Source organism: Apodemus sylvaticus, chromosome 9 (assembly GCF_947179515.1).
Source record: "Apodemus sylvaticus chromosome 9, mApoSyl1.1, whole genome shotgun sequence".
Lineage (NCBI taxonomy): Eukaryota > Metazoa > Chordata > Mammalia > Rodentia > Muridae > Apodemus > Apodemus sylvaticus.
Window position 1 is genome coordinate 63,713,487 of NC_067480.1, and position 20,767 is coordinate 63,734,253.

General features: G+C 40.4%; 1 non-coding gene across 1 annotated transcript; it reads right to left on the reverse strand.

Moving 5' to 3' along the window:
* Positions 1-3,952: 3,952 nt before the first annotated feature.
* On the reverse strand, positions 3,953-4,025 carry Trnak-cuu (transfer RNA lysine (anticodon CUU)). The gene has a single exon. It is a non-coding gene; the product is annotated as a tRNA-Lys (tRNA).
* Positions 4,026-20,767: the final 16,742 nt, after the last annotated feature.

Sequence of the window (20,767 nt, forward strand, 5' to 3'; positions counted from 1 at the left end):
ATATTAATCCTGCTAATCCATGAGCATGGGAGATCTTTCCATCTTTGGAGATCTTCATTGATTTCTTTCTTCAGACACTTGAAGTTTTGTCATACAGATATTTCACTTGCTTCATTAGAGTCACACCAAGGTGTTCGTATTTTTTGTGACTATTGTGAAGGGCGTCATTACCCTAATTTCTTTCTCAGCATGGTTATCCTTGGAGTAGAGGAAGGTCACTGATTTGTTTGAGTTAATTTTATATCCAACCACTTTGCTGAAGTTGTTTACCAGGTTTAGAAGTTTTCTGGTGGGATTTTTAGGTCACATAAATATACTATCATATCATCTGCAAATAGTGATATTTTGACTTCTTCCTTTCCAATTTGTATCCCACTGACCTCCTTTTGCTGTCTAATTGCTCTGGCTAGGACTTTGAGTACTATATTGAACAGGTAGGGCAGCCTTGTCTAGTTCCTGATTTTAGAGGGATTATTTCAAGTTTCTCACCATATTGTTTGATGTTGGCTATTGGATTGCTGTATATTGTTTTTACTATGTTTAGTTATGGGCCTTGAAATCCTGATCTTTCTAAGACTGTTAACATGAACGAATAGGTATTGAATTTTCTCAAATGCTTTCTCAGCATCTATTAGAGATGATCATCTTTTTTTCTTTGAGTTTATTTATATAGTGAATTAGGATGATGAATTTCTGTATATTGGACCAACACTGCATTCCTGGGATAAAGTCAGGTTGATCTTGATGGATGATTGTTTTGATGTGTTCTTGGATTCAGTTTGCAAAAATTTTATTGAGTATTTTTGTATTAATATTCCTCAGGGAAATTAGTTTCAAGTTCTCTTTCTTTGTTGTGTATTTGTGGGGTTTAGGTATCAGAGTAATTGTTGCTTCATAGAATGAACTGGGTATTGTTCCTTCTATTTCTATTTTGTGGAATAGTTAGAAGAATATTGGTATTAGGTGTTCTATGAAAGTCTGATAGAATTCTGCACCAAAGGCATCTGTTCTTGGGGTGTTTTTGTTTCGGAGACTTTTAATGACAGCTGCTATTTCTTTAGGGGTTATTGGAATGTTTTGATGTGTTTTTTTTTTCTGATTGTGATACAACTTTGGTCCCTGGTATCTGTATAGAAAATTGTACATATATCCAAATTTTCTAGTTTTGTTGAGTATAGGCTTTTGTAGTAGGATCTGATGATTTTTTTTTTTTTTTGGATTTCTTCAGTTTCTGTTGTTATGTTTCCCTTTTCATTTCTGATTTTATTAATTTGGATACTGTCTCTGTGCCCTCTGTTTAGTCTGGCTAAGGCTTTATCTATCTTGTTGGTTTTCTCAAAGAATCAGCTCCTGGTTTTGTTGATTCTTTATATAGTTCTTTTCATTTCTGCTTGATTGATTTCAGCCCTGAGTTTGCCTTCTACTCCTCTTAGGTGTATTTACTTCTTTTTGTTCTAGAGCTTTCAGGTGTGCTCTCAAGCTGCTAATGTGTGCTCTTTCCAGTTTCTGTTTGTCAGCACTTAGAGCTATGAGTTATCCTTTTAGCACTGCTTTCATTGTGCCCTATGAATCTTGGCCTTCATTGGGGTACATAGATAAACAAAGAATTCTGACCTGAGGAAATTGGAATGGTTGTGAAGTACCTAAAGAAATGTTCAATATCCTTAGTCATCAGTGAAACTCACATCAGAACACCTCTGAGATTCTAATTCATTTCAGTCAGAATGGCTAAGATCAAAAACTCAGGTGACTGCAGTTGCTGTAAAGGATGTAGAGAAAGAGAGAGACACTCCTCCATTATTGGTGGGATTGTAAGCTAGTATAACCACTCTGGAATTCAGTCTGGTGGTTCCTCAGAAAATTGGGAATGACACTACCAGAGGACCCCACTGTATCACTCCTGGGCATATACGCAGAGGATTTCCCAACCTGTAATAATGTTCCACTACATTCATAGCAGCCCTATTTATAATAGTCAGAAGCTGGAAAGAACTCAGATGTCCCTCAATGGAGGAATGGATACAGAAAGTGTGGTATATTTGCACAATGGAATACTACTCAGCTATTAAAAATAGGAATTCATGAAATTCTTAGGCAAATGGGTGGAACTGGAAAACATCATCCTAAGTGAGGTAATCTAATCACAAAAGACCACACATGGTATTCACTCACTAATAAGTGGATATTAGCCCAGAAGCTTGGAATACCCAAGATGCAATTTAAAGACTTTGATTTTTAAACCTTCTTTATTTATGGTTCTAAACTTCTTCAATATCCCTTCTAACCCACCAGCCAGAAGTAGGGCAAAAGAAGAATAATAGGAAAAGGATACTTTGTACTTGTTTAGTAGTAGTTGCTTAGGGCAATTTCAGTGTTCATTGTCAGGATACCATCAGTCTAATTCAATAACAAGCATCAAACATGAATCAGTAGGGTGTGCTCAGTCCAACAAAATCATCAATGCTCCACCAAATCTGAATCACCATGAGTCAGCAGAAGTGTTCAGAATCAGCAAGGGTGCCACAAGGAATTCTTTGGGGTATTTCTCTCTATGAAGTAAAGATCTGTTAAGCAAAGCAATACATGGCAAAAGCATCCTCTCACTGTTTGTGGGGTCTTGTCTATACTCCTTCTAAGCACTACATGTCCTCTCTTCTGTATTCAGCAAAACATCACATGTCCTTTCATAAGACACCTTCCAGAAAAATATCACATGGCATAACTGAGTTATTAAAGAAAACAGAAATTTCCACTTTTACAAACACATACTGCCATTCTAATTTCTGATCAGACATTAAACTAAAACAGAAAAGACAAAGAAGAGCAATTCTGTAATATATATATTATAATAAGCCTAAACTTGCTAAACTCTGATCAGCCAATCAAATTGAAACCCATCCTAATGAACATAAATTAATGCAAGAAGAGTTATAGAAGGTTATTTCAAGGCCCCATTTTCCATAAGTCATCTAAACCAAAACTAGGGAAACCTCAGAATTAAATGACATTTTATCTCAAATTAAACTTACAAATATTTATATAATGTCCCTTCCACCTGTAAAAAATATATACATAGATTAAAAATATGTACATAAAAATGTATTTTCATTTGTGTGAATTCAATATAGACTCTCATCATCTTAAAAGTCACACAACCAACTTGATTAGATACTCAGGGATATTCACATGCTCTCATTCATTATAAATCTACTTTGACTCAAAGTAATAATATGTTTTCACTTTCATTAAGAAAGATATCTGTGTTACTTTTTTGGCTACAGTGACAACATATTTGAAGAAAGCATCTTCATAAGTTTCAGCTCACAGCTTAAAGGTCATATTCATAAGAATAGGGAAGTAAGAATTCCCTGTTTAACTCTGTACCCCATTTTTTAGGGAATTCTCACCTGAAGAACTTCGGATGGCGGAGAAGCATCTTAAAAAATGCTCAACTTCATTAGTCATTAGGGAAATGCAAATCAAAACAACCCTGAGATTTCACCTTACACCAGTCAGAATGGCTAAGATTAAAAATTCAGGAGACAGCAGGTGTTGGAGTGTCTCCTCCCCCCACAACCAAGCTGGCCGGCAGCTCCCAACTCTTCAGATGGCTACCTCCGGCCTTTGTTCCTGTGAACAATAGGCTCCTCACCTCGACTACCGACACCGCCCCCAAGGCAGTTTTCACCTGACTCGCCAGTCTGAAGGCAGGCGACCCGCAGAGACCTGGAGCCAAGAGAATTCACAGGCCCGCCTTTGATGTGACCGACTTCTGGGAGGGGTGGTCGATCCTCCAAATACTATATAACCTGCCTTAAAAATATTAAAACCAGTCTTGACCGGAATTATCGCCTTGACTCATGTCTCTTCCGCCTCCCCCTTCCCTGTAACCTCAAAATTCTCTTAACAGGTAACCCGGTTCACATGTAGCTGCTGGCAGACTACATATTGGCGCCCAACGTGATGATCGAACCCACGACCCTGAGATTAAGAGTATCATGCTCTACCGACTGAGCTAGCCGGGCTGTTAGCCATGCCCTGAGGAAGCACTGTCCACTGATACCTCTTCATAGGCTCTGTAAAGTTAATAGAAGGAACGCTGAACGCGAACCTTTTGCAATCCTCAGGGTGCAATGGAATGGTAAAGAAACAATCTTTTAAATCTATGACTATGAAACCCTTTAGGGATAGCCACGGGGGATGGAAGACCAGCTTGTAAGGTTCCCATGGGCAACATTGTTTCATTTACTTTTCTTAAATCCTTTAACAACCTCCATTTGCCCGATTTTTTTTTTAATTACAAATATTGGCGTGTTCCATGGAGATAATGACTCTATTAAATGTCCAGCCTTTAATTGTTCCTGCACTAGCAAAGAGGCGGCCTCCAATTTCTCCTTAGATAAAGACCACTGATCAACCCACACAGGATTATCACTAAGCCATTTAATTTTATCGGCGTGGGGTGCAGGCAAGATAGTGGCCATTACTGAAAATGCCCCAGACTTCTATAGTTGAGGTTTGGCTGGGGGTTTTTAAACTTTCTAGTGCCTTGTCCTTCATTCCCAAGCCCCTGAGCAGGTAAGGATTCCTCCGACACTGTCTTTTGCTTAGAGGCGATTTCATTTGGACTACACATGATTAAATTCATCTGAGATAGGAGGTCTCTACCCCAGAGGGTAGTAGGCAAGTTCTGCATAACAAAAGGCCGAATTTGTCCTGAATTCCCTTCTGCATCTTTCCAAGTTAAAAGTCTCGCGCTCTGTTTGGGGTTATTTGCGTAACCGATGCCTTGGAGATGCGTTAGGGTCTCAGCCAGTGGCCAACTACACGGCCAATCCTGTCCCTTGATAATTGTAACATCAGCTCCTGTATCTATTAATCCTTCAAAACTCTTTCCTTCAATAGTCAATTTAAGGTTAGGTCTTTTATTGGTGATAGATTGAACCCAAAACACTCCGGAGGAGCCAAAGCCCTCCTCTCCTCTTTTATCTTTAATGAATTTGGAAGGCAGTGAATGTAAAGGAACCAAAACAAGTTGAGCAATTCTTTGATTAGCAGGTATAGCTATGACACCATGAGGGGAAGCAGCCATAATTTTTATTTCTCCCTCATAGTCACTGTCTCTGACACCTGGATAAATCTGCAGTCCTTTTACAGTAGAACTGCTTCATCCTAACAGCAATCCCCAAGTGCCTTCAGGTAATGGTCCAAAGACTCCCGTAGGCAAAACCTGAACACCCATCTCTGGCGCTAGTACGGCATAGAATATGCAGCAGAGGTCCAATCCTGCACTTCCTGGTGTAGCTCTGGCGAGTTCAAAGATAGATTTCCTTGGCTCGGCAGCAGCTGTGTTGCCCCACAGACTGTTTGTCCTAGATGCATCGGGGCCTGGGGCTGGCCCCTGGCTGGCCCCTCCCCCTGTTTCCTGACACGGGTCTGCCTTGGGAATTAGTTTTGGACTTGCATCCCTTCACCCAATGATTTCCTTTTCTACACTTAGAGCATGTTCCTGGTGGACCACCTGATTGCCCGTTTATAGTAGTCCTGTTATCAGGGCAATCACTTTTAAAATGACCCAGACTGCCACATTTAAAACACCTTCTATTTCCTCATCTCTGCGAAAGGATTCCCTGGATAGTGGTTCCCTGCAGCGCCGCAGCCATAGCTAATCCCTGAATGTAGGAGGGACCAATTTCAGAACAAAGACGAATGTAACCAGCTAAGTCCATCTTTCCCCTATGGGGTCTAATCGCCTCCTGGCAGGCCGCATTAGCATTCTCATAGGCTAGTTGAGTAACCAGTGGATTCTCTGCCTGAGAATTTCCAAAAATTCTATTAGCCGTTTTTAGCAATCGATCCACGAAATCCTGAAAGAGTTCATCGGGAGCCTGTTTCACAGCTGTTAAATTTCCACTAGGATCTCCCTTAGATGGTAAAAGATTCCATGCACGGCGGGCAGCCACCGCAATCTGCGCATACACTGCGATGGGAAACCCCATCTGGTTAGTATTTCCTTCATATAGGCCTTCCCCCAGTAACATCTCAGCATTCCATTCTGGATGGCCTGCCTGAGTGTTAGTGGCAGCGGTTCTTTTGCTAGACTCACGCCATTCAGAACTCCAAAGCAAGAAATTTCCCCCTGACAACGTGGCCTTGCACAGCGTTCTCTAATCCTGTGGAGTTAAATTCGACTCTATCACAGTATCCAATAATGCCTGTGGAAAGGGAGCTGTCGAGCCGTACTGGGCTACGGCTAGCTTTAATTCTTTTATCACTTTAAATTCCAAGGTCTGATATTGTCTAATCACATTGTCCTGGTCTTCTATCTCAAGAACTGGAAAAGCTAAGATTTCTGACGTATCCTGCCCCTCCCCGCGGGCCTGGTTTATAACCCTTTCTAATGGCAACTGGCGGGTCTCAGAATTATTGTTCTCTCTAGTATTAGAGACCCTTTTTAGCTCCTGTAACTCATTAGTCAATTTCTGCAATTTAATTTCAAACTCCAACTTTTGTAACTGCATGTCCTTCTGGATCTCGCCCTCTGCCATCAAGGTCATAGGCGGAGCAGATGGCGCTACAGGGGGCCATTCTTCTCCATGAGATTCAGTCGCTCCTTTCTTGGGATGAGCTATTTTTTTTCTAACAATAGGCTCATCAGGACTGTCTCTGTGTTTATGAGACTTAGGGTGTGGAGGGTCTTCCCTTACAGGGATCCTCTCTATCAGGCTTTCTTCTTGAGATTCCTCAATTTCTTGAATGACACCTAATTCTTCCAGACCTCCTTCATCTTATCTTTAATAAGAGTCCAGAGGCAGAGAGTGATATTGTCTGCCTTGGCTGCCTTTAGTGAATTACCAATTCTTACCCAAGTTCTCTCGTTTAACGTTCGTTTTTCTTGGACCCAAGGACAACAAGAATATATCTGGTCCAAGAAATCCTCTAATCTTTCTTCTTCAAACCCTATCCCTTTCGCCTGAAGCAACTCTTGAATGTTGCGGGCGCAAATTTCGCGCGAACTTTCCTGTCTCCGAATTTCCCTGAAAAGCACGCCCAGCTGCATGGGGGTTTGACATCGAAAGACTGTCCTTGAATTAAAAAAGGCGGTCTATCCCCCCCACCCCCGTGAAAAAGATGTCCTTAACGCTTAAGGGGGTTGGGCCTCTGCTTTCACTCACTGATCAATGCCCGTCATCCATTGGATGAACTTACTTATTTCCACTGAGTTGTTTAAAATTAATAATTAAGGGGGAATTGTCTCCTCCCCCCACAACCAAGCTGGCTGGCAGCTCCCAACTCTTCCGATGGCTACCTCCGGCCTTTGTTCCTGTGAACAATAGGCTCCTCACCTCGACTACCAACACCGCCCCCAAGGCAGTTTTCACCTGACTCGCCAGTCTGAAGGCAGGCGACCCGCAGAGACCTGGAGCCAAGAGAATTCACAGGCCCGCCTTTGATGTGACCGATTTCTGGGAGGGGTGGTCGATCCCCCAAATACTATATAACCTGCCTTAAAAATATTAAAACCAGTCTTGACCGGAATTATCGCCTTGACTCATGTCTCTTCCGCCTCCCCCTTCCCTGTAACCTCAAAATTCTCTTAACAGGTAACCCGGTTCACATGTAGCTGCTGGCAGACTACATTGGAGAGGATGTGGAGAAAGAGGAACATTCCTCCACTGCTGGTGGGGTTGCAAATTGGTACAACCACTCTGGAAATCAGTCTGGCGGTTCCTCCGAAAACTGGGCACCTCACTTCCAGAAGATCCTGCTATACCACTCCTGGGCATATACCCAGAGGATTCCCCACCATGTAATAAGGATACATGCTCTACTATGTTCATAGCAGCCCTATTTATAATTGCCAGATGCTGGAAAGAACCCAGGTATCCCTCAACAGAAGAGTGGATGCAAAAAATGTGGTATATCTACACAATGGAGTACTATTCAGCCATTAGAAACAATGAATTCATGAAATTCTTAGGCAAATGGATGGAGCTAGAAAACATCATACTAAGTGAGGTAACCCAGACTCAAAAGGTGACTCATGGTATGCACTCACTAATAAGTGGATATTAACCTAGAAAACTGGAATACCCCAAACATAATCCATACATCAAATGAGGTACAAGAAGAAAGGAGGAGTGACCCCTTGTTCTGGAAAGACTCAGTGAAGAAGTATAGGGCAAAACCAGAACGGGGAAGTGGGAAGGGGAGGGTGGGAGGACAGGGGGAGAGAAGGGGGCTTATGGGACTTTCGGGGAGTGGGGGTCTAGAAAAGGGGAAATCATTTTAAATGTAAATAAAAAATATATCGAATAAAAAAAAAAAGAATAGGGAAGTAACCATAGTCAGGGTTCCAGACAGCTTGTGACATTGTGTCTTCAAAGGAAGCAGAGAGAGATGATATCTGCTCAGCATCCTTCATTTTCTTTCTGCTATGAATCCTAACCAAGTAAATGCTACTATTCAGGTTTAGTATAGACCTTCCATATCAGATAACTCAAACAAGAAACTCTCTCTCAGACATTTCCCAGAGGATTCTTTCCATGATGATTCTAAATTCCATCAAGTTAATAAATAACCACCACAATATATGAGTTCATGGCAATCTTTACTTTACATATTTTGCTTATATATGATGAATGGCTAATAAGTTCAGATTCCTAGAACCTTATTGTAGCTAAGTATATTTAGATTATAAAACTTTGTTGCTAACACCTTACAACTGCTTTAAAGGGTCTAGAAACAGAAAATCCCTGTGTCCAATTTTGAAAGCATTGACCTTTAGCTTGATAGGTAATGGTTAGGTATCCTCTTAGAAACTATCATTTTTTTCTCTAAACAATGATATTTCTTTTCCAGCATATTGAAATGTGTGAGTGGTTAATGAAACATTTACATGGTTATGTTATAGTCACATAAATTTTTCGTTTAGTGAACCATAATAACAACTGTAGTTTTAAATTAAGGTTGATCAGTTTTTAACACAGCATAATATGTGATATCTGAAGCAGATTTTATCCTCTGAATGCCATCCATATAAAAGTACTCCTTTGATACACCCTGTGGCCAAAGTATAATCCTGACAAAATCACTGTGATTATGCCTTTGATACCTATAGCACTGGACCAGAGCTGAATGGTATAATTTTCAAAGTTTATTTCTGGTTCCCTCTTGCTTTTCCATATCCCTTATTGCCCCCTTTAAAAAAAATATATTCTTCATGTCATGGCATTTCTATCCTTGTCCTTGCTTCATTTTTCTGGCACCATTACCATCTTCATGCTACCCATATACAGCTGATGAACTTGGATAGGTTACCTAAATTATCTAAGTGAATCTGTTTTATCTTTTAGAAATGGGTACAATTGGTAATATAATGTCATGTTGTAAAAATAAAATAAAACAGTCCATTGTTTTTGCAATTTTAATCCCAATGAAGGGTTTTGGCCTGACCTTAGATCATTTAGTTCTTGGATAAAAGACACACATACAACCTTTATATTTACAATAAGCCTTAATCAGCTCTACAGCTGGTCAGATATCTATCCTTTATGATACTGGAATCTACTTTTTGCAGTGTGGGGCAGGGGCTGAACAAATCTCTAGAAAGTCCCAGAGGCCTGGGATGTTAGGGGCTCCCAGAACTCAGTGAAGAAGACCTTAATTGATATTTCCAGCAGTGGGGAGATGGAACTTGAAGAGACCACCTACAGAAGATAGACAGGATCCCCAGTCGAGGCAGGGGCCACTTATCCATTTTTAAAAAAATTTGACACAGAATCGTTCCTATCTAAAAGAAATGCAGGGACAACAACTGAGCAGTAACCTGGCCAACGTGGGATCCATTCCATGCACAATCCCCAAACCCTGACACTATGACTAATGTTACATTGTAGTTTCAGACAGGAGCCTAGAATGGCTTACCCCTGAGTGGCTCTACCAGCAGAAATATGAGACAAATGCAGATACTTACAGCCAATCATTGGATTGAAGTCAGGGACCTCTATGGAAGTATTAGGAAAAGGACTGAAGGAGCTGAAGAGGATTGCAACTGAATAGGAAGAGAAATAATATCAAATAACCAGAATCCTCAGAGCTCCTAGAGACTAATAAGCCACCAACTAAAGAATATACATTGACTGGTCCACACCCCATATCCCCAGCACATATAAAGCAGAAGTCTGTCTCATCTGGCCTCAATGGGAGAAGATGCACTCAATCCTGCAGAAACTTGATGCCCTTAACTCCAATGGACCAGTACTCAAGGCCATGTTTCCATGACTCCTAACCCAAAGTGACTTCTCTCTCCTCATTTAACTCCTTTTTTCCTCTTGTGGTTCAGCTCAGACCCCCAAGCCCAGGAATCCTACACCCCACCTAGGTCTCTTCTACCCAGCTATTGGCAGTCAACATCTTTATTTACCTATTAGAAATAATCTGGGGGCAAGGTCACATATTGTCTACATGTAGAATCTCTTGTCTCTGGGGCAACCAGTCTTGAGGAACCAATATTAGCATTAGAATATAAGCAACATCAGGATAACATACTATAGTCCATAGTGAGAATGAGATGCACATTCCAGGCCTAGAAAAAAAGCTCCTCTGAAACATAGAGCCATTTAATAATGTGTAAGTCAGAATCTCCATATATTACTTGGATTACAGTCTAAGACCCAGGGGCTAAGTTTACAATTAACTATATATTACAACCACAACTCAGACTTCTCTCTAGGAGGTACTTCTTCATGTCATTCAGACTATTTCTTTTCATGCATATTGTTCCAATGAGCTGTTATAGGGAAGCACTTGTAAATAATGAATAAAATATTCATACAATAGCTTATGAAAGGATACTTACTTAATAGCTTATTAAGCATACTTACTTTTTAAAACAAACTGTTCTCAAGTCCATTACATATTACATGAATATTAATATTTGTAATATAAGCATTTTGAAATGTGAGAAATACTAGGCTTCAAGAATCTTAAGCCGGCGCGGCGGCGGCGGCGGCGGCGGCGGCGGCGGTAGCAGTGGCTGCTCCAGCTGAAGGGCCATCAGCGGTGGAACCAAGGCGACACAGGGTCCACTTAGGCCCTGCGCCCACGACCACTGACCTTCGCTGACCAGCCGGGCGGCAAGCAACTGCGGTTCTGCGGAGCCTTTCGCTGCACGGAAGCCACTTCAGAACTCGGCTGCCCGCCAGTCAGGAGAGACTCACCGCCATCTTGATCCCGGGCTCCAGAGATCGGTCAGACTGAGGTACACAAACATAATCCTAGGCCCAACACCGCAGGGGTCGGAGCCAGACGGGCGTTGGCCTGCACCCAGGCCCTGGGCTGTTCGAGTGGCCATCGGGGCGCCAACCCAGCCAGGAGTTTTTTTTTTTTTTTTTTTGCCCCGGCCAGTGCACGCGCCGCCATTTTGCCTACAGGAGCCAGAGTGATCGGGAGGGCAGAGACTGCTAACAAGCGTAGCCTGAGGCTAACAAAACGGGGGTCTAGGCCCCAAAAGGCACAGGACTGACCCCAAGAACTGGGCGGCTTGGTGGGCCATCTGTGTGTCAACCAGCCCAGGAGGTTATTAGCACAACAGACTCTCCCGGTGCTTTCGCGGAGCGCGGACGCGCACACCCGCCATCCGGGTCACCTGGCGGACCCAAATAACAGACATAGCCCTAGGGGAACTTTGCTCGGACCTTGGCCTCCCAGGCGTTTGCCTGGACTCAGGGCCCAGGCGACAAGGCGAACCTAGTGTGCGCCAGCCCGGTTGGGGAAATCGGCTGCCCAGCGGAGTGAGCGGAGCACAGGGGAGGTCACAGCAACATTCACCTTCGGAGCTCCCTGGGGGTGCACACGGGTTCCACCTGGTCCACAGACACAATCTGGGGCAAGGCCTCAGGCAGAAGCCCCCAGCTCAACTCTCTCCGCTTCAGATCAGCCTGGGTGGCCGCCACATCTCCAGGTCCCTCAAGAGGCTAGTGGGGGCTTCCGGGCGGCCAGCTGGGAGAAGTCGGTGTGCTCCAATAAATCCTGCGGGCCCCAGCGGGAGCCTTCAGGTGCCTGCTTCGGGATCTGAACAGCCTGGACAACAGCACTCTGTCTATAGGCAGTGCAGAGTGTAAGCTGTGCACCAGAGGCCAACGGGGAAGGGGCAGCTTGCACTGGTGAGTCCAGCACTGACAAGACCAAGTAACACCAGTGAGAGCTAGATGGCAAAAGGCAAACGCAGAAACGTCACTAACAGAAATCAAGGCAATATGGCAACATCTGAACCAAATTCTCCTCTACCAGCAAGTCCTGGATACCCCATCACACCAGTAAAACAAGATTTGGATTTAAAATCACTGGTCATGATGCTGGTACAGGAACACATGAAGGGCATTGAGGAGAAAATGGATCAAAAGTTAGAAGCCCTTGCAAGGGAAACACAAAAATCATTGAAAGAAATCCAGGAGAATACAAAAGCCAACAAGGAGGAAATGCAAAAAACACTTAAAGAAATACAGGAGAACTTTGCTCAACAGGCTGAGGTCATGAAAGACGAAACACAAAAATCTCTTAAAGAAATACAGGAGAACTTTGGTCAACAGGCTGAGCTCATGAAAGAGGAAACACAAAAATCTCTTAAAGAATTACAGGAAAACACAAACATGCAAGGGAAGGAGCTAAGCAAAACCATCCAGGATCTAAAATCAGAAGTAGAAACAACTAAGAAAACTCAAAGGGAGACAACTTTGGAGATAGAAAGCCTTGGGAAGAAATCAGGGGACAGAGATGCAAATATCAACAACAGAATACAAGAGATAGAAGAAAGAATCTCAGATGCTGAAGATTCCATAGAAACCATGGACTCAACAGTTAAAGAAAATGCAAAGTGCAAAAAGCTTGTAACCCAAAATATCCAGGAAATCCAGGACACAATGAGAAGACCAAACCTAAGGATTATAGGCATAGATGAGAGTGAAGATTTACAACTTAAAGGGCCAGCAAATATCTTCAATAAAATTATGGAAGAAAACTTCCCTAACCTAAAGAGAGAGATGCCCATGAATATACAAGAAGCCTACAGAACTCCAAACAGACTGGACCAGAACAGAAATACTTCCCGTCACATAATAATCAAAACACCAAATGTTCTAAACAAAGAAAGAATACTAAAGGCAGTAAGAGAAAAAGGCCAAGTAACATATAAAGGAAGACCTATCAGAATCACAGCAGACTTTTCACCTGAGACTATGAAGGCTAGAAGGTCCTGGGCAGATCTCATGCAGACTCTAAGAGAACACAAATGCCAACCAAAACTACTATATCCAGCAAAACTCTCAATCACCATAGATGGAGAAACTAAGATATTTCACGACAAAACCAAGTTCACCCAATATCTATCCACAAACCCAGCCCTAAAAAGGATAATAGGAGGACAACACCAATACAAGGAGGGAAACTCCACCCTGAAAAAAGCAAGATAGTAACCTTTCATCAAACCCAAAAGAAGTTAAGCAATCAAATTTAAAAAATAACGTCAAAAATGATAGGAAGTAACAATCACTATTCCTTAATATCTCTTAACATCAATGGACTCAATGCCCCAATAAAAAGACACAGACTAACTGACTGGATACGTAAACAGGACCCTACATTTTGCTGCTTACAGGAAACACACCTCAGGGTCAAAGACAAACACTACCTTAGAGTAAAAGGCTGGAAGACAATTTTACAAGCAAATGGTCTCAGGAAACAAGCTGGAGTAGCCATTTTAATATCAGATAAAATTGACTTTCAACCCAAAGTCATCAAAAGAGACTCTGAGGGACACTTCTTGCTGGTCAAAGGAAAAATACAACAAGAAGAACTCTCAATCCTGAACATCTATGCTCCAAATGCAAGGGCACCCTCTTTCATAAAAGAAACTCTATTAAAACTCAAAGCACACATTACACCTAACACAATAATTGTGGGTGACTTCAACACTGCACTTTCCTCAATGGACCGATCAGGAAAACAGAAACTAAACAAGGACACAATGAAACTAATTGAAGCTTTGGACCAATTAGACTTAACTGATATATATAGAACATTCTATCCTAAAACAAAAGAATATACCTTTTTTTCAGCACCTCATGGTACCTTCTCCAAAATCGACCATATAATTGGTCACAAGACAGACCTCAACAAATATAAAAAGATAGAACTAATCCCATGCCTCCTATCTGATCACTATGGAATAAAAGTGGTCTTCAATAGCAACAGAAACAACAGAAAACCCACATACATGTGGAAATTGAACAATACTCTACTCAATGACACCTTGGTCAAGGAAGAAATAAAGAAAGAAATTAAAGACTTTTTAGAACACAATGAAAATGAAAACACAACATACCCAAATCTATGGGACACAATGAAAGCAGTGCTAAGAGGAAAACTCATAGCCCTGAGTGCCTCCAAAAAGAAAATGGAGAGAGCATACATTACCAACTTAATGACACACCTGAAAGCCCTAGAACAAAAAGAAGCTATTTCACCCAGGAGGAGTAGAAGGCAGGAAATCATCAAACTCAGGGCCGAAATCAATCAAGTAGAAACAAAGAGAACCATACAAAAAATCAACAAAACTAGGAGCTGGTTCTTTGAGAAAATCAACAAGATAGATAAACCCTTAGCCAGACTGACCAAAGGGCACAGAGAAAGTATCCAAATTAACAAACTTAGAAATGAAAAGGGAGACATAACAACGGAAACTGAGGAAATCCAAAAAATCATCAGATCCTACTACAAGAGCCTGTACTCAACACAACTGGAGAATCTGGAGGAAATGGACAATTTCCTTGACAGATACCAAATACCAAAATTAAATCAGGACCAACTAGACCATCTAAACAGTCCCATAAAGCCTAAAGAAATAGAAGGAGTCATAGAAAGTCTTCCAACCAAAAAAAGCACAGGACCAGATGGTTTCAGTGCAGAATTCTACCAGACCTTCAAAGAAGAGTTAACACCAATACTCTTCAAACTATTCCACAAAATAGAAACAGAAGGAACACTACCCAATTCCTTCTACGAAGCCACAATTACGCTGATACCAAAGCCACACAAAGATCCAACAAAGAAAGAGAACTTCAGACCAATTTCCCTTATGAACATCGATGCAAAAATACTCAACAAAATTCTTGCCAACCGAATCCAAGAACACATCAAAACGATCATCCACCATGATCAAGTAGGCTTTATCCCGGGAATGCAGGGTTGGTTCAATATACGGAAATCCATCAATACAATCCACTACATAAACAAACTCAAAGAACAAAACCACATGGTCATTTCATTGGATGCTGAAAAAGCATTTGACAAAATTCAGCATCCTTTCATGCTTAAAGTCTTGGAGAGAACAGGAATTCAAGGCCCATACCTAAACATAGTAAAAGCAATATACAGCAAACCGGTAGCCAGCATCAAACTAAACGGAGAGAAACTTGAAGCAATCCCACTGAAATCAGGGACCAGACAAGGCTGCCCCCTTTCTCCTTATCTTTTCAATATTGTACTTGAGGTACTAGCTCGGGCAATTCGACAACATAAGGAGGTCAAAGGGATACAAATTGGAAAGGAGGAAGTCAAACTATCATTATTTGCAGACGACATGATCGTCTACCTAAGTGACCCAAAGAACTCCACTAGAGAGCTCCTACAGCTGATAAACAACTTCAGCAAAGTGGCAGGTTACAAAATCAACTCAAGCAAATCAGTGGCCTTCCTATACTCAAAGGATAAACAGGCTGAGAAAGAAATTAGGGAAATGACCCCCTTCACAATAGCCACAAACAGTATAAAGTATCTTGGGGTGACTCTTACCAAACATGCGAAAGATCTGTATGGCAAGAACTTCAAGACTCTGAAGAAGGAAATGGAAGAAGACCTCAAAAAATGGGAAAACCTCCCATGCTCATGGATCGGTAGAATCAATATAGTTAAAATGGCCATTTTGCCTAAAGCACTATACAGATTCAATGCAATACCCATCAAAATCCCAACTCAATTCTTCACAGAGTTAGAAAGAGCAATTATCAAATTCATCTGGAACAACAAAAAACCCAGGATAGCTAAAACTATTCTCAGCAACAAAAGAAAATCTGGGGGAATCAGTATCCCTGACCTCAAGCAATACTACAGAGCAATAGTGTTAAAAACTGCATGGTATTGGTACAGTGACAGGCAGGAGGATCAATGGAACAGGATTGAAGATCCAGAAATGAACCCACACACCTATGGCCACTTGATCCTCGACAAAGAGGCTGAAAACATCCAATGGAAAAAAGATAGCCTTTTCAACAAATGGTGCTGGTTCAACTGGAGGTCAGCATGCAGAAGAATGCGAATTGATCCATCCTTGTCTCCTTGTACTAAGCTCAAATCCAAATGGATCAAGGACCTCCACATAAAGCCAGACACTCTGAAGCTAATAGAAAAGAAACTGGGGAAGACCCTTGAGGACATCGGTACAGGGAGAAAGTTTCTGAACAGAACACCAATAGCGTATGCTCTAAGAGCAAGAATTGACAAATGGGACCTCATAAGGTTACAGAGTTTCTGTAAGGCAAAGGACACCATCAAGAGGACAGATCGGCAACCAACAAATTGGGAAAAGATCTTCACCAATCCTACATCAGATAGAGGGCTAATATCCAATATATATAAAGAACTCAAGAAGTTAGACTCCAGAAAACCGAACAACCCTATTAAAAAATGGGGTACAGAGTTAAACAAAGAATTCTCACCTGAAGAACTTCGGATGGCGGAGAAGCATCTTAAAAAATGCTCCACTTCATTAGTCATTAGGGAAATGCAAATCAAAACAACCCTAAGATTTCATCTTACACCAGTCAGAATGGCTAAGATTAAAAATTCAGGAGACAGCAGGTGTTGGAGAGGGTGCGGAGAAAGAGGAACACTCCTCCACTGCTGGTGGGGTTGCAAATTGGTACAACCACTCTGGAAATCAGTCTGGCGGTTCCTCCGAAAACTGGGCACCTCACTTCCAGAAGATCCTGCTATACCACTCCTGGGCATATACCCAGAGGATTCCCCACCATGTAATAAGGATACATGCTCTACTATGTTCATAGCAGCCCTATTTATAATTGCCAGATGCTGGAAAGAACCCAGGTATCCCTCAACAGAAGAGTGGATACAAAAAATGTGGTATATCTACACAATGGAGTACTATTCAGCCATTAGAAACAATGAATTCATGAAATTCTTAGGCAAATGGATGGAGCTAGAGAACATCATACTAAGTGAGGTAACCCAGTCTCAAAAGGTGAATCATGGTATGCACTCACTAATAAGTGGTTATTAACCTAGAAAACTGGAATACCCAAAACATAATCCACACATCAAATGAGATACAAGAAGAAAGCAGGAGTGGTCCCTGGTTCTGGAAAGACTCAGTGAAACAGTATTTGGCAAAACCAGAACGGGGAACTGGGAAGGGGTGGGAGGGAGGACAGGGGAAGAGAAGGGGGCTTACGGGACTTTCGGGGAGTGGGGGGGGGCTAGAAAAGGGGAAATCATTTGAAATGTAAATAAATTATATCAAATAAAAAAAAATTAAAAAAAAAAAAAAAAAAAAAAAAAAAAAAAAAAGAATCTTAAGCCAAAAATGTAAATAAAGTAAATCCAACATGCTTCAGAAGTTTTGCCAAACAAACTCTTCTATAAAGAGGTAGAAGTACAGAGGATTTAATATGCCATTGATACATCTTATATCATTGATAGTATCTATAATCAATGATCACACTTTAAATGACAATTCTGTGTAAAACCTGATTTTCCAAATCAGAATTCATATCAACAGAAATATTGGCTACTTCAAGTATCTCTGAAAGATTCAAAAATTCTAATAACATATAAAGCTAGGTTATTGTAAACAACAGATGGATGCATTGCAGAAAACATTAAAAAAGATACCCAGACTTTCTATGGAACCCTAACCATAAAACTCTAACTAAGAGCCTGTGTGGTTTGAATTGTCGGCTATAAAGGACCGCAATGTTATGTGGGAGTGGGCATTATTTATGCCTGGCTTTTCTATAATGAGACCAATGATATAAAAACATTAAAGAAAGGCACACTAAAATAGAAAATACATATAATATATTAATATTTACTGGCAAAATCTCATTTCTAGAATCTTTTCTGTCAGCCTAACTATGAGAGAGAAAGGCAACAGTTCATGAGCACATTTTTCAATCATCTTGAAATGCCCTTTGCCTTAGTAATTTACTTCCCAGATCTGCATGCATTCTAAATGTCTACTTTGCTAAAATGTGAAAGATGTTAAAAAGTAAAATGAACATATCATGTGATAAAGAAGAATGTGGAGGAAAATTGAGGTCATTCAAATTATTGGTAAAAAGCTTATACTTCATAATGATGATAACAACAATGAAGAGACATAAAAGAAGCAATGAGGCAAATGCTGGTTAGTCCAATATGCAGGCATGATGCCATCCCTAGCTTGGGCACCTCAGACAGGGTAGAAGCACTTGTCATAGAAAACAGTGATATTTTTCAATGTCAAATCAGAATATAAATTTACCATAAATCGTCTAGTAGTCTGTAGTGGGGAAATAGAGAAGTGATGTGACTTATTTTCCTCATTTTTAAATGAAATCTTTTTTATTTTTTGCTCGGAGAAATATTCTAATAGCATAAAGCATGACTGCAGTAGTTAATCAGAATTCTAACCTATCATTTATACCCTACACAATAGTGGGGTTTTCTATGCACACCCCCAAGTTAACCTACTTCCACTATATGTCTGTTTGACTTAGAGTCCATACCATTTATTCCAGTGATGTTTACACCTAATAATTCCTTCTTCCACAGGTATCAGAGGAAATGAATAATAAAACTGTTGCAGGACAAATTGGGAATAAATATATCTTATTATCCTAGACAAGAGCAATTCATACTGGAGTTTGGATTAAAGAACTTTTCCAAAATGCTCCAGAAATTCAGGGAAATTTGAAGCTGAAATCATCAAGGACTTTCCTAAAGCATTCTTATTAGACACTTATGAAATCTGCAACAAAATCCTAGACCATGTATGAGGAGTTCTTCATATTTACTGCCATCATAATTACTTTGCATATTGCTTCTGATGTATAGCTTTAACTCATTCAATAATAAAATTGGGTAAAAGAGCTTTTGTGAAATTTAGAATACATAAATCTTAGAGTTAAATGTAATGCTTAATAACAATAATTACTTAAGCAGTATTATTGGTACATCATATTCTTATTGTGTAATCTGAATCAACTTAATTCACACATGTGCAATGAAATAGGAAAATGCTGGGAATGAGTGAAGCCAATGATAGTATTTACATAGCTTGTGCTATTATAATCACTAGCCATATGACACTCAGCCAAATCCTTAAAAGTCAGAATTCTAAATACACAATCTTTTATCTATATTAAAGCAGTAATAGCATATTCCTCACTAATTTTTACCATAGTCTACTTCTTCTATGTGGAAGTAATGGTCTTCTTTTAGATATGTTGAAATGTGGAACTGTTTTAAAGATTCTGTCTAATATACAAACCAAAAGCAAGTATGTCCTATGCATTCCCTGAACTCCAAGACTCGACAGCCTACTTTCAGCATTGCCCACAGCATAGCTCTCGACATTTGTATCCTTTATTCCTTCCTCATAAATCAGTAACTCCATCCCCCAATCGTGTTTGAGAATCTTTTCAGAACTCCCAATCATTTCCCTGTCCCTGAATCTGTATTTGAAATCAAATACCAAAATCAAATAGAAACATGTCTTATATTGCACATTTCCAGAGCAATTTTTCCATTTGATGGATTTGAGTGTTTCAATTCCTTTAAAGCCTCATTGAATACACTGTCTACTGTGGTTAGCTCAGTCTTTTTTAGCACTTTTACTTATCAAGTATTTGCACTTATTCTCCATATGGACTTCCAGGGTAGATGATGGTTATCATGGTCCAGGTCTATAATTTAACTTCGCTTTACATTGCTCTTCAATTTCTTATGTTAGTAGTTTTGAGATTTTTAATGCTGATTATCTTACCGTATTTCTACTTTTGAAATAGAAAGAAACATTAAAAATCCTATGCACATTACTTTTTAATAAATCCGAAAACCTATTTTTTCACAAAGTTATTTCTATCTCATGTTGGTATTTCCCCAAGGATTTTTGAGAAATATAATTCAGTCTTGCCCAGGCTTAGTTTTGAGTGAAAAAACTTTTGAAGACAAATGAAAATACTTAGTAAATTTCTCATTTCTTTGCTAGGATCTGATTATTCCTAACTTTATATCAAAGGCTTGAGGTAAGTCATGTGATCTTGTCTATTCCTATTACTCAGTATTGGTTGTATAGCAATCTCTAACTGGCAATTTAAAGCAAGAGTTTACTAGATCTCAGCCATGTGGGTTTGGGAATTTGCCCTAGACTTAGGTGTGTCACAATTCACTGCTCTCACAAGAGAACTTTAGCAAGCACACAATTCTTTGGTAAACTGACAGGCACATTAGATAGGTTAATTAGTGGACTTTATGTATGCAGTATCTAAGGAGGTAATGCAGACTTTTGCATAGGGCAGCTGTGCTTCAAGTGCAATAAGAGAAAGCATCACCAAATGCTAGAGAGTCACTCCTTTTGTAAGAAGAGTGATAAAGACATTGCCAGGGTGTTTCAAAGTAATAAAAAATAACATTCAATTAACACCATTTT